This window comes from Xenopus laevis, chromosome 6S (genome assembly GCF_017654675.1).
Source record: "Xenopus laevis strain J_2021 chromosome 6S, Xenopus_laevis_v10.1, whole genome shotgun sequence".
NCBI lineage: Eukaryota > Metazoa > Chordata > Amphibia > Anura > Pipidae > Xenopus > Xenopus laevis.
This window is the reverse complement of record NC_054382.1, coordinates 25,003,545-25,016,499: the sequence shown is the minus strand read 5'-3', so window position 1 is coordinate 25,016,499 and position 12,955 is coordinate 25,003,545. Positions and strand designations below refer to the sequence as shown.

The following is a 12,955-nucleotide window of genomic DNA, read 5'->3' as shown; positions in this document are numbered from 1 at the left end:
CCTTCGACTACGACTTTGAATCGAACGATTCAAACTAAAAAACGTTTGACTATTCCACCATTCGATAGTCGAAGTACTGCCCCTTTAAAAAATACTTCGACCCCCTACTTCGGCAAATAAAGCCTACCGAGGCCAATGTTAGCCTATGGGGAAGGTCCCCATAGGCTTCCTAACAATTTTCTGATCGAAGGAAAATCCTTCGATCGATGGTTTAAAATCCTTTGAATCGTTCGATTGTAGGAATTGTGGTAAATCCTTCGACTTCGATATTCAAAGTCGAAGGATTTACATTCGGCAGTCGAATATCGAGGGTTAATTAACCCTCGATATTCGACCCTATGTAAATTTGCCCCATTAGGTCTCTCTACATGCAGATTTTGTTTGTACTGGATTCAGTTATTTGAGTGAGCTCTAATACCTCTGCTAGGAAAGGAAACCCCCCTATAAGATATATTGGATCTGTCAATGAATATCTGACACCCAACTGCTGCATGAAGACAGAATGAAGAGAAACAGATGCTGAGAGAGGAATAGTGAAGACAAACTTGATTATTTCAGAAACAATGCAATTGATTGTATTTACAAAGTTTCTTATTTCAGTATGCTGAAGCTTATATTACATTTTCATTTTCGTGATAGTTCCCATTATGGGTTTTACTATGCCTTGTACAGGAGTGAGTGCCTAGACCTAGAGGGAGCATTGTCTCCCCTTGGACCAGCTTGACATTGTATCTAAGTTACTGACAAGTAATACCTAATAGGAAACAGAATTCCTGGGAAGTCTGCCAGCTGTGATAGCTTTGGAGCATTCCATTAAGGTAGCCTTCAATATGCCACTCTGATAGTTTACACCTAAATGATCATAATGAAAGCTACAATTTGAAATGTCTTCTGCTAGACTGAAACATTTTTAACTATCCACAGAGTTTTATTGTTAGGAGGATTATACTATAGAGATATATTTAGTAGGCCTTTCTCTGTAGAGAACATAAAAGATAATGTCTAGGGAAAGTGCACAAAATGCCAGCTTATGATATAAAGCATTAATCAAAATACCTTTTTAATTCTACAAACATCTTACATATGTTTTGGAAAATACATATAAATATATATATATAACAAGTAGACTATTGCTTAGCCACAGTATGCATTCTGTGAAACCGTATGGGTTCTCCCAAGTAATTCTGGGTGCATGGTCCCTAGCCTACCTGTGTAGATTGCCTAACTTATTCTTAAAGGCCTTCTTTCTTATTATGTTGGTCTATCTCTGAACTGTCCTGTGCTAATGGTATGTATTTTCTACATTCTGCAAGTAAAGCCAGCTAGGGCTGTATTTTTTTTCTATGATCACAACTGTCTTAGAATTTTGCTAATCTCACAGCATTTGGTTAGCTTTCAGCAATAAAATCACATATAGTTTTATTCAATACATTTCATTAAAATTGGAAAGCTTAGCTTCTGATTAAAAAGTCAGTAAGTATGGGGAAAATCTTTTGAGCCGACACATTAATATTTAGAACAAACTTTTTATCAAGCAAGAATCATGATTTAAGGATTAATACACTTTTTATGAATGAGTCATTTCCTCTTCAAACTGCTTTGTGTTAAGTTTAATCAACACAAAGCCCATTAATATTCTAAATGCAACAAAAATGAATAGTGAACATATTCTGATAAACTGAAAAACTGATCTGTGATGGTAACAGTTTTTAAGTATTATAACATGACTAATAATATAAATAGCTCTTGTGTATTATAAAATAAACCAATGTAATATATAAAAGTTCAAATCCTAGATTATGAAAATGCAGAATATCGCACATAACCATTTATAATCACTTCTTGCTGTGAAAAATCAAATTCCAGCATAGGCAGTCACAGCTAAGTATGTGAAAATCTATCATTTTTGACAGGGGAATGCTAGAAAATCAATTTCAGTTCTAGATGAAACCAATAATTTGGAACAGAAGAGCTATGACTGTAAGAATAGGTTTCGAATTCTGCTGTTTGTTAGGTTTTTAGGATTTACCTTAGTCCTCAAGATATATAGAAACTTTATTGTAACAGTCACTCCCCATTCAAAGTATCCACCCAGACATTATGACACTTAGGGGCAGATTTATCAAGGGTCGAAGTGAATTAGAGGGATTTTTCGAAGTAAAAAAATTCTAAATTCAAAGTAATTTTTTGGATACTTCAACCATCGAATAGGATACTACGACTTAGAATTTACTTCGACTTTGATTCGAAGTAAAAATCGTTAGAATATTCGACCATTCGATAATCAAAGTACTGACTCTTTAAAAAACACTTCGACTTCATACTTAAATTCAAATTAAACCTGCCGAAGTGCTATGTTAGCCTATGGGGACTTTCTAGAGCAGTCTTTAGAGGTCGAAGGAAAATCCTTAGATCGATCTGTGAAATAGTTTGAATCGAACGATTCGAACGATTTCAGCGATCGATCTAAGGATTTTAATTGTGCAAACTATTTTACTTCGATCGTTCGATTGCCAAATTCTGTAAAAAAAATCCTTCGACTTTGATATTCGAAGTTGAAGTATTTTAATTCGATGGTCGAATTTCAAAGTGTTTTTTACTTTGAAATTCAACCCTAGATAAATCTGCCCCTTACTGAATAGCATCTGTTTAATTTATTTTCCCTTTAATTTTCTAAATGAAACATCAGTAAGTAGAAATACTTTGGGGGAAAGGGTATGTATGAATTGAATAGTGACAAAATGCAACATTTAATACATTTAGAAACATTTTAACCATTAAAATGTTTTCAAGATATAAAACAAAAATTATTTGAATTACATTTCCATGCACAGCATATAGTCAACTCTTTGAAATAAATGTAAACCTTTTCAGCATTATAGAGATTTGAAAACCCACTAGATATTTCTCCAAATAATGAGAATATGCACCATAATCCCTAAAGCATTGTAATTGTTAGGTACCGTATATACTCGCGTATAAGCCGAGTTTTTCAGCACCCAAAATGTGCTGAAAAACTCAAACTCGGCTTATACGCGGGTCATACCTTTCCGCGGCCCCAGCAGGACTGCCTGTGACTGCCTGTGTCGCCGCCCGGAGCAGGTCCAGGAGCTCCGGGCGGCGCGTCCTTCCCTGCCGGCGTTCGCTTTCAAAATGGCGGCGCCCATGGCCGCCACGTGGGTAGCGGCGCCGGCCGCTACCCACGTGGCGGCCATGGGCGCCGCCATTTTGAAAGCGAACGCCGGCAGGGAAGGACGCGCCGCCCGGAGCTCCTGGACCTGCTCCGGGCGGCGACACAGGCAGTCACAGGCAGTCCTGCTGGGGCCGGGTCACGTTTTACTGTGACAGAGGGAAGGACAGAGGAAGAGCAGCAGACGTGAGTGCCGGGGTGGGGAGAGCGACGGGGTGGGGAGAGCGACAGATGGGGAGGGCAGGGGGGGGAAGTGGCAGAGGGAAGCAAACATGAAATGGGGGTGGCAGAGGGAAGCAAACATGAAATCCGGGCGGCGACACAGTCAGTCACAGACAGTAACAGGTACCTGCCCAGTGTCCCCCAATTGTTGCGGCCGGGTCACATTCACATTTTGAAATCTGACATGGGGCCCCTAGGCTTATACACGAGTCAATACATTTTTCCAGTTTTCTTAGGTAAATTAGGTACCTCGGCTTATACACGGGTCGGCTTATACACGAGTATATACGGTATTATTTACTAAAGGACTACAACTAAAATGAGGTAAAATGCTGTTGTTGTTCCAAATACAAAGCAGGTGCACCAGCAACAAAATACGTTGGGGCAAATTTACTAACCTCCGTAGATCCGCCAGCGTTGTCTTCGCCGCACTTCGCCAGGCATAGATTCGTCAGGACATCGCAAATTCCACACAAGTTACCGAACATTTCCGAAGTTGCGCTAGCGAAGTTATGATGAGCGGTCCGAAGTTGCGCTAGTGAAGGCTAATTTGCATACGGTGCCAAATTTGAATTTCAATGGACGTGTATGCAGTTTATTTTCGCCAGCGTTAGTCACTTCCCCCTTTAGTAAATTTGCCCCCATGTGTCGCCACACGAGTAATCCAGAAAGAACCCCTAAATTAAGGCTACAAATTTAGGCTACAACTTGTATTCAAAGTATGTATGTTATGCACTTTATAAGACAACATAAATGCATAAATTAAATCCTGACAAGTCAATTATTGGGGAGAAGAAAGGATAGCAGCACCTTCTTTGTATGTTACAGTGCAAACTGCAAACATGCCAAATTAAACCAGATAATTCAGTTATATTACGGTAACAATGTACACCTACCTGAGTACAACAAAGAAGATGCAGCTTCCAATGAATTCTTACATTTATCAGCACCCAGCAGCTTACTTATCTCTTGGCAAATTAAGGAGCCCATTAGTGATGGGTGAATATGTGCGCAAAATGCATTGAAGGCAATGGATGTCAAAATAATTTTGACGTGCGTCAATTTTGACACGCGAAACACTGAAATTCGCCGCAAATTTGTGTCTGCCACATTTATTCGTCCATCACTAGTGCCCATCATGGGTATCCTGCCAAAACCCCAATGAGCCAGACAAATTGAATTCATGAACACCTTTCTATTGTTCCAAATGCTCGGGCAGACAACAGGAAGAAGTGAAGCTGTCGCTGAGCCAATTTGGCAGAATTCTAACAGATATTACATTTACCTGTGATCATTTTTAAAGTAGTTGATGCTCTGTTTTCTAATGGACTCCTGCAAAGCCTCAGATTTACTCCCGCAAAACTTTTCATCAACCTGCATTAACCTGAAAGTAAATACAAACAGGTGGTTATTGTTTTGTAGCCTCTTCTTGAATTTATTTCTATTTATCTCTAAGGTCTTGAAATACAATTTAGCCTTTATTGTTTCCATAATTGTGTATTTTCTGCCCAAATGCAGCAGTTTTATTATTATATTTCACAGATGTATATAATGTTAAGAAATATGCACCCTTTTTTACCTGCCTTTACTCAGAGCTTGTATTGTAAAGGAACAGATTACTTAAGGAAATACCTAGCTCCAGCTTATATTACTTTACAATGTCACATTTAAAAAACATTTGTTTTTTGCATTCCAGCTGTTCTAAATAAAAATATCAGATAAAACAAAACGTCAATGTAGGATTTGTAATTTTGTAAAACAAGATAATTGGTTACGGTTCAGAAAACAGACCAAGTAAATTAGTATCACATTGATTTAATTTGACAGTAATGCTACACATGAATAAAGACATTAATGGTGATTTTAATGATGGTGAATATGATGCTTAAAATTACCTGCTGATTATATGTAAAACAAAGATGAAATCATCATATTTGAAGTTGGACATGTCCGTTCCAAGTAGATAAGTTTTGACTTTTAGTTGAACATCCTGAAAATTAATATCAAAAAGAAAATAACATTTATCTGTCAGATGCTTGCAGGGTAACCTATCAGACATGCCATCTGTCAAAAATAAATAAATAAATCCCATACACATGTTTACAAAAGCAGACTTTGTTCCTTTTGGGTGCTCAACAGAGCAGAAACAGAACATACTGAAATGACAGCAGAGTAAAAGAAAGTGAAAACACTTCATGTAAAACTAAAACGTAACTTTATTCAGCTTGAGCTCTCTGTGTTCTCCAGTACATTATAGGATTTAAAACTCCATCAGGTTTTGTTGAACGTTGCTGCATAAGAGTTTATAAGAGCTTATAGAAAAAGACAGCTTTGAAGACAGATTGGAAATGTGTGAAATATGCTGCTTTTATTTCTCCCAGGAGCAGATTTGCACTGAACCTGTCTGGTACAGTACAGCATTTCTTTAGCCTTGATTTGACAATGAAAGTCAAATTTGTTTCTCAATTTCTCTTCTACAGTTAAGAATTTGTAGCTTGGTCTAATACATCAATATATGCATTTGTTTTGCACATCTTGTGCCTAAGTAATTTACAAAGTCTACATAGTGAATGCTTTGTCAATGAGTATATTGGTAGGCTGGCAGACGAAAGCACATGGTCTTTCATCCATCTAGCTGCTGGCACGGCCCACTAGTTTCTTATATCTAGTCCAAGCAATCACTTCTCCATGCAGAAGACAAGGACATGTACGACCTTGAGACTGAGTTCAGGATCATTATCAACTTTCTAGAGAATCACGTCTATTTTCAGGAGGACAATTACATTAACTGCAATGAAAGGGCACTGGGAAAGAAGATGCATAGGCAGAAAGAAATGTATTTAATAGAATTAGGTTCCACAGAGGCCAGAAACGAATTCTATTAGCTTCTAACCAGTGTATATACATATAAAACGTTCATATGGGAATTCCACATTTATCATAATTCCGGGGAATCCACTGATTTTAGTAACCCCAATATGATTACTATCCCTGATTAGTATCATTCATTTTCTCATCCAGCTTATTTCAATGTAAGGAAAACATTTCATTGAAAAACATTATCACTGAAAAAAACACAGAAATATGTTCAAACTTTCATTACCTGCCAAATTTTGTAAAATGAACATGGTAATTAGGGGGCTAATTTTTGGCACTCTTTTTCTTTGCGAAATGTTGGTTGGTATGCTAGAATGTTTTCCAGTCTTCAGGCACTATACTTACGGTTGATTCGATTCTTTTGTATCTGGCCCAAGTCTACCCGAGTCCTTGCATTCACCTGCTGTTTCCATCTTTTCCTCTATGTGCACTGCCACTTTTGTTAACATAGATACCTAAAGTATATGATTCTAGTTTGAATTTTATGACATAATGCTTTTATATAGCTAATCACAGTGAGATTATATATATGAGTGAAATGTATATGAAAAAAATATTCCAATAACAATTGAAACAGCCTAAACACATACAAGAGGTATATTTACTTTTATTTTGTGTTCCATCTTTGTTATTAAATGTTTTACATGCATATGGTCACTATGAGTCAAACATATGGGGCTTGTAAAGAAAACACTTTTTTTGCGGTTAGGTTCTGGTGAAGCATAGTTTTGTTTTAATGCGTCCCACCCCTTGAATCAGCAGAAATCGTTTAAGTGCAGCTAAATACCTTGGTATAATGAGAGCTCACCTCGTTCTCTCTCTCCCTCCCACATTTGCTCTATTTTAAAATTGAGAAATTAAAACAGCTCTGCAGCTGTGCTTTAGTTTACAGTGCAGCTCTTTTGTTTTGTTTATTCTTTTAATTCGAATATGCAGAATGTTTTTCAGACACAAACCCTTTTATACGGGTTCATGTTCTAGTTCAGTTGTATATTGTCTTTCCAATGCTAATAGTATCTTTAATTGCAAGTAAGAAAAAAATGCAACTAAAATAAAGACCACACTTCCAATGTTTAGCCTCCTTTTTTCTATCCCAACCATCATTAACAAGCTTTTGCAATGCAATATACACTAGTGTCCTGCATCAGTTTGAGTGCCTGCAGACACCTGCAAAGCACTACATTTTGGTTGGGAAAAGCCCTATATACCAAAAATGCCGGTGGCCTGCTGGTGCCCTGCAAGGTACAGTGCGGGCCAAAACAAATTATGATTTTCATCCATATTTAGCAATCCACCAAGATGTGCTCTCACTTCCAGTTACTCAGTGATGTCACTTCAGAGATTGGTCGAGGCTTGGTGGGGAGTGGGTTGAACAGCTTTTTTTGTATTTGTGATGGTTCATATTACCTTGCGAAGATGATAATGCATGGGTCAGCATGTCTGGATTGGGTTGGATCACTGCTTGGCAGGTCTGGGCTATGAGTGTGTCCTTCTAACTAGACTTGTGCAGTACTCTATTTTACAGCTCTTAAAATTGAAGGAATGTGTCTTTAAAGTAGCCAGCAGCTAGGCAGACCTGAAAGGGAACCACATTAAATTTTCCTTGTGTGAGCACAGACTATACACATCCTACTATACCTGTGGGGAAAGACTGATAGAACATACCCACTTCTCACCTGTACCCCAGAGGCAGGTGAAATATGGCCTTCTAAAAATACATGCTACTAATAATAATATGGGGAGCTACAATAAAGATTCCATTAGGTGTCACTGTGATTTTATTATCCCAAATATAAGTTTTCAATTAAAGAAACCTAAGTTAATGTAAATGATAGAAATTAATGAAACATTTCAACAATTTCTCTTTGCTGCTGAGAAGGCAGGAGAGAATGCAATTGCAATATAACAGGAGTCAAATGTCTAAAAGGATGCCAAAAAAACTCAATAGGATCTATTTCTTTTCTGTGCAATTTGGATGAAAGCTTTGAAGCTTTGAAGGGCAAAATATAGCTGTAGGTGAAGTTTGTAATCATATTTAATATCTGCAATATCATAGCTGCAAGATAATATAAGCTTTTCCAAAAAGCTCCACCAATAAGGTATCATTTGTACTGAACTTTCTGTGGGGAGAAAAGCAGCAGACACAGCACTGTAAAAACAAATTTCATATAATTAAGCAAGTGGCGGCCATTTCTTTTTTCATCAAACAGTAACACAATCTATGAACAGTAATTTTATATAAATGAATCTAAAGTGCACCTATTCTATTCACCAAGATAGCCAGTGGATATTCAGACAGGGCCGGATTTACATAGCGGGCACCCCTAGGCCCACTGCCGTTCGTCGCCCCTATCCCCTCCCCTTTATCCGTGCAAATTTTCATCATCTGGACAGGATCAATGGGGATTGTTGCATGGGAATTAAAAAAATTATTGTATTTCTAACGCATCCTCAGTGTTTTTGAAACAATGTGGGTGTGGTTGGGCAGCATGCCGCCCCCCTAAAATCCTGCCGCCCTAGGCCCGGGCCTAGGTGGCCTTTCCACAAATCCGGGCCTGTATTCAGAATGACTTGACTTCAAGAGCTTATTCACACAGATATTTAAAGGGATACAGTGATTAAAATTAGGTGAAGCAGTTCGGAGTAAAAAATGGACGTTGGGGCAATGTGCTTGCATGTAATTCTGAGACAGGTCTGCTTAGAATTTGTGCTTGAATGTAAAAAAAAATCCTTGCACTATATGACACTCATCGTCTAAGATGGGGTAGTCAAACAGGCCTCATCATGAGTTAAAATAAACGTTTTTTAATTCTGTTACAATCATGAGCACAAGAAAGTGGGAAGGGAGAGAACAAGGCAAGAGAAAAATCGAGAAAGTTGTAAATTGGAGTCTGGATTTCTACTCTACTGAGCATACACACTTTTCAGATCAACAAAGAGGATCTCTGGGCCACCAGAAGACATGGTGGCGCTATGCTCAATGGATAGTACCCCCAAAAAAATTGGCATGTCAGATCAGGGTCTAAGGTAAACAATTATATTCACTCAGAGGGAGCCAAACACTTTGCAAAATGGTGGCTCTAGGCTCTCCTCGGTAAAATATGAGGATATTAAAGTTACCTCAGGCTTGAATAAAAGCACAAGACCTAAAGCCTTGTGCTTTCAAACGGTCATAAGTGTATTGAGGACTGCAAGTAGCTTTATATTTTATAACATCTAGGTCTCTATATAAGAATCTGAAAGTTGTAAGACTCCAAAAAACACAAACCTGGGGGGGGGGGTCACATCTGAGCTCCATTTATTTTTTACTTGGCCTGCAACCTCGAGCCTTCATATGGCTATATAACTCCTCTGTGATTTCTAATAGACTTATCAGCCTGCAGGACCAGAACCGCCCAATAATGTCAAAATCATTACATATAATAATTTCTGCATCCTTTTGCTGAGCTCATCAAATTGTTCATCAGATGCATCAGTTAGGAGGCAAGCCTTTGTGGTGCTCTGTAAGACCTGTACCCAGATGCACTTCTCTTTGTGCTCTGTTCTGGAGCCAAGCCAAGCACAAGGCAGGGTTCTAAATAGATGATGATTTGTGCCTGCTGCTCTTAGTCTACATATATTTTTCAGGCTGACAGAAGCAGTGCTCTGTGCCTCAGCTTCATACAATTGAACCGATTCCATACAGTATCATTCAGCGGAGCAGAGGTCGGCCTGAAAATGCCTACTTAAGTGTATTTGGGCTGACTTCAGTTCTGCTGTATGTGACTGCAAGCAAGCAGATTGTACTCAATTCAATGGAGATGAGGCATTGAGCAGATCTGTTTTTCTCAGCCTGAAAACATACACAGGCTGAGAGCAAGCAGAGCCAACACTCCATGTGCCCTTGTCCTAGGTCTGGGTCTATGCGGAATATTATAGAGAATGCATGAAGCACAGCAGTTACCATCGATTATGTAAACTAACAGAATTAAAGGAGAAGTAACCCCCTAAAAATGAATATGGCTAAAAAAGCCATATTTTATATACTGAACATGTTGCCCCAACCTAAAGTTTCAGTTTCTCAATAGCAGCAATGATCCAGGACTTCAAACTTGTCACAGGGGGTCACCATCTTGGAAAGTGTCTGTGACACTCACATGCTCAGTGGGCTCTGAGCAGCTGTTGAGAAGCTAATCTTAGGGGTTGTCGCAAATTAGTTGAAAATGAGGTTTGCCTGTAATATAAGATGATGCTACAAGGTTAGCAATTCTGATGCTAATTTCACTGGTTTCTGTGCTGACATGTAGTACTTATATGTATTAATTACTAATCAACCTTATATTGTAACATTTCTATTCTATGTGAACTCTATATTGTGAGAGGGTCCCTAAGCTCAGTAAGTGACAGCAGCACAGAGCATGTGCAGTGAATCAGCAGAAAAGAAGATGGGGAACTACTGGGGCATCTTTGGAGACACAGATCTTCCTTGCTATACCTCTGTGGGGGCCTTGGGCTGGTACAGAAGCCCCAAACATTTTGTACAACATTTCTAACAACCTCTTTAGTTAAGCTTTAGTTCTCCTTTAAGGACACCCTAACTTTTAATAAATGTAGTTATAATAGAACAATTATGTAAAAGGCTAGCTCTAGATTATGTTTGCACTTCATTCTAATAATAATATTATAGAAAACCACAGATTTAGATTGCAAGCTTTTTAGTCCAGGGCCCTCTTAACCTCATGCAACTGTTTCTTGTACAGTGTAATGGAATATGCTGATGCTTTATAAATACATGATAAGAATTATAACCACTAAGAATATACACATATAGAGACAGGTGCAAGGGATTGCAAAGCGATGAACAAGGCACAAAGCAGATCCTTTACACCAAAGAATATGACTAGAAAAGGCAATAGTTGTTGCTCCTGCCGTAGTGAGCACTATCGCCAATAACAGTTAACCATTATTATAGTATATCTAGTATAGGTAAATCTAAAAACAACTGGACTTGCTGATTAATCATTGAAGACGTTTCACTACTCATCCGAGCAGCTTTTTCAGTTCAACTGACTGGTGTGGGAAGTTCTCGGCAAATAAACATTTCCACTAATCCAATCACAATGGCACATTGTAATTCTTCAAAGAGGTGACATCTGAAGAAATTCACAGAGGTGTTGATTCTGTGTAGTTACTGTGATAGGATTATCCAATGTGTCATGCAACTCCTAGAAACAGGTGTTACTTGTGAGAGTTGTATGAATGGATGTGTGAAGTCTTCTGAAACCGCCGGGGTACAGATGTTAGAACAGCATTGTATGTAGCAGAAAGGTGGTGTCGAAGGCCCCCGCCTCTGTTCAGGGATGGTTTCTCCACCTTGACGTGAATCACCTCTTTCATGCTTCGTTCAAACCAGCGGTCTTCTTTTGAATTATTTGAGTAAAATAGAGTCTATGGGAGGTGGCCATTTTGTAATTGGGAGATTTCTATTAACGGATCCCCTACCTGTTACTGGATTTCCCTTTGCATTTAAAACAACATTGGCATACAAGTACTGATTTATTTACAGTACTTTACATGCATTAAACCATAATTTTTCTGTGAAAGCTACAGAAGTAACTATATTTCATTCCTAAATCTTTGATCCAAAGGGTAAAATAAAAAGTGAATATCTAAAAAAAACTCTTTAGAGAGACACCTGGCAAGCGGAATAGCTTGTACAGGAGGTTAAACTGTTCTGCATACTCTTTAAATAACAGACAGCTCCATCTGTACAATGAATCAGGAAGATTAAAGATGTTTTTAGGAGATAACATTCTAAAATGGATTTATTAGTGGCGCTGGAACAGTCTAATAATGATTATGTGACTTGTTACTGAAGGCTTGTTACATGATACACATCTGGCAATAGGATTAGCACAGTAGGTTAAACTGTTTCCTATGCGATTTAAATAACAAGACTGCTCCATCTGTACATTTCATCAGAAAGCATGCTAATATGCTAAAATAAATGTATTAGTGGTGCTGAAAAGGCCTGATAACGATTCTGTAGCATGCTAAAATGCTTGTACAATAAGAATCCCTGAGCAAAGCAGGTCATGTTAAATGCCAGCGGGCTTCAAACGAAGATTTGGGACCCTGTACCAACAGCTGGGTTTCTTGAAAAAAATGTATCCTTCACATTGTGCACATGTTGTTAAACTGTTTGTTACTGGGAGTCCAATAAAAATTACCGGTAAGTCTAAAAAGAAAACAAATAAAACGTATGATCACCTTTTGCAAAGTGCTAGGATATTTTTAAAAGAAACACATTCCCATATACATTATTGTTTCAAAAAATCAATCGTTGAATATAAATATTTAAAGTCTCCACTTACAGCAAAGTGAATTTGGCCTTGAAAAAGGGGTCATCGACCCCCGTCCACCACCATGTAAATGCAGAAACCGGCAGTAAAAAATGGATTTAAAGGAGAAGGAAAGTTATGGAGGCATGAATGTGAATGTGTATGAATGTGTCTCAGTGGGACATGGGTTTTTACATTGAGTGCTGTTCTTAGATCTACCAGGCAGCTGTTGTTGTTGTCCAACAAACGAATTACCAGCTTATCCCCAATTTTTGCAATAGCAGGCACTCCTTTCAAAGGTCACACCGTATAGACCTCAATTAGCATCAGCAAGAAGATAGTGAAA

General features: G+C 38.3%; 1 pseudogene; it reads right to left on the bottom strand.

Annotated features, from left to right (window-relative positions):
* LOC108719673 overlaps positions 1-12,955 on the bottom strand; it is a 91,130-nt pseudogene that overhangs the window by 35,272 nt on the left and 42,903 nt on the right.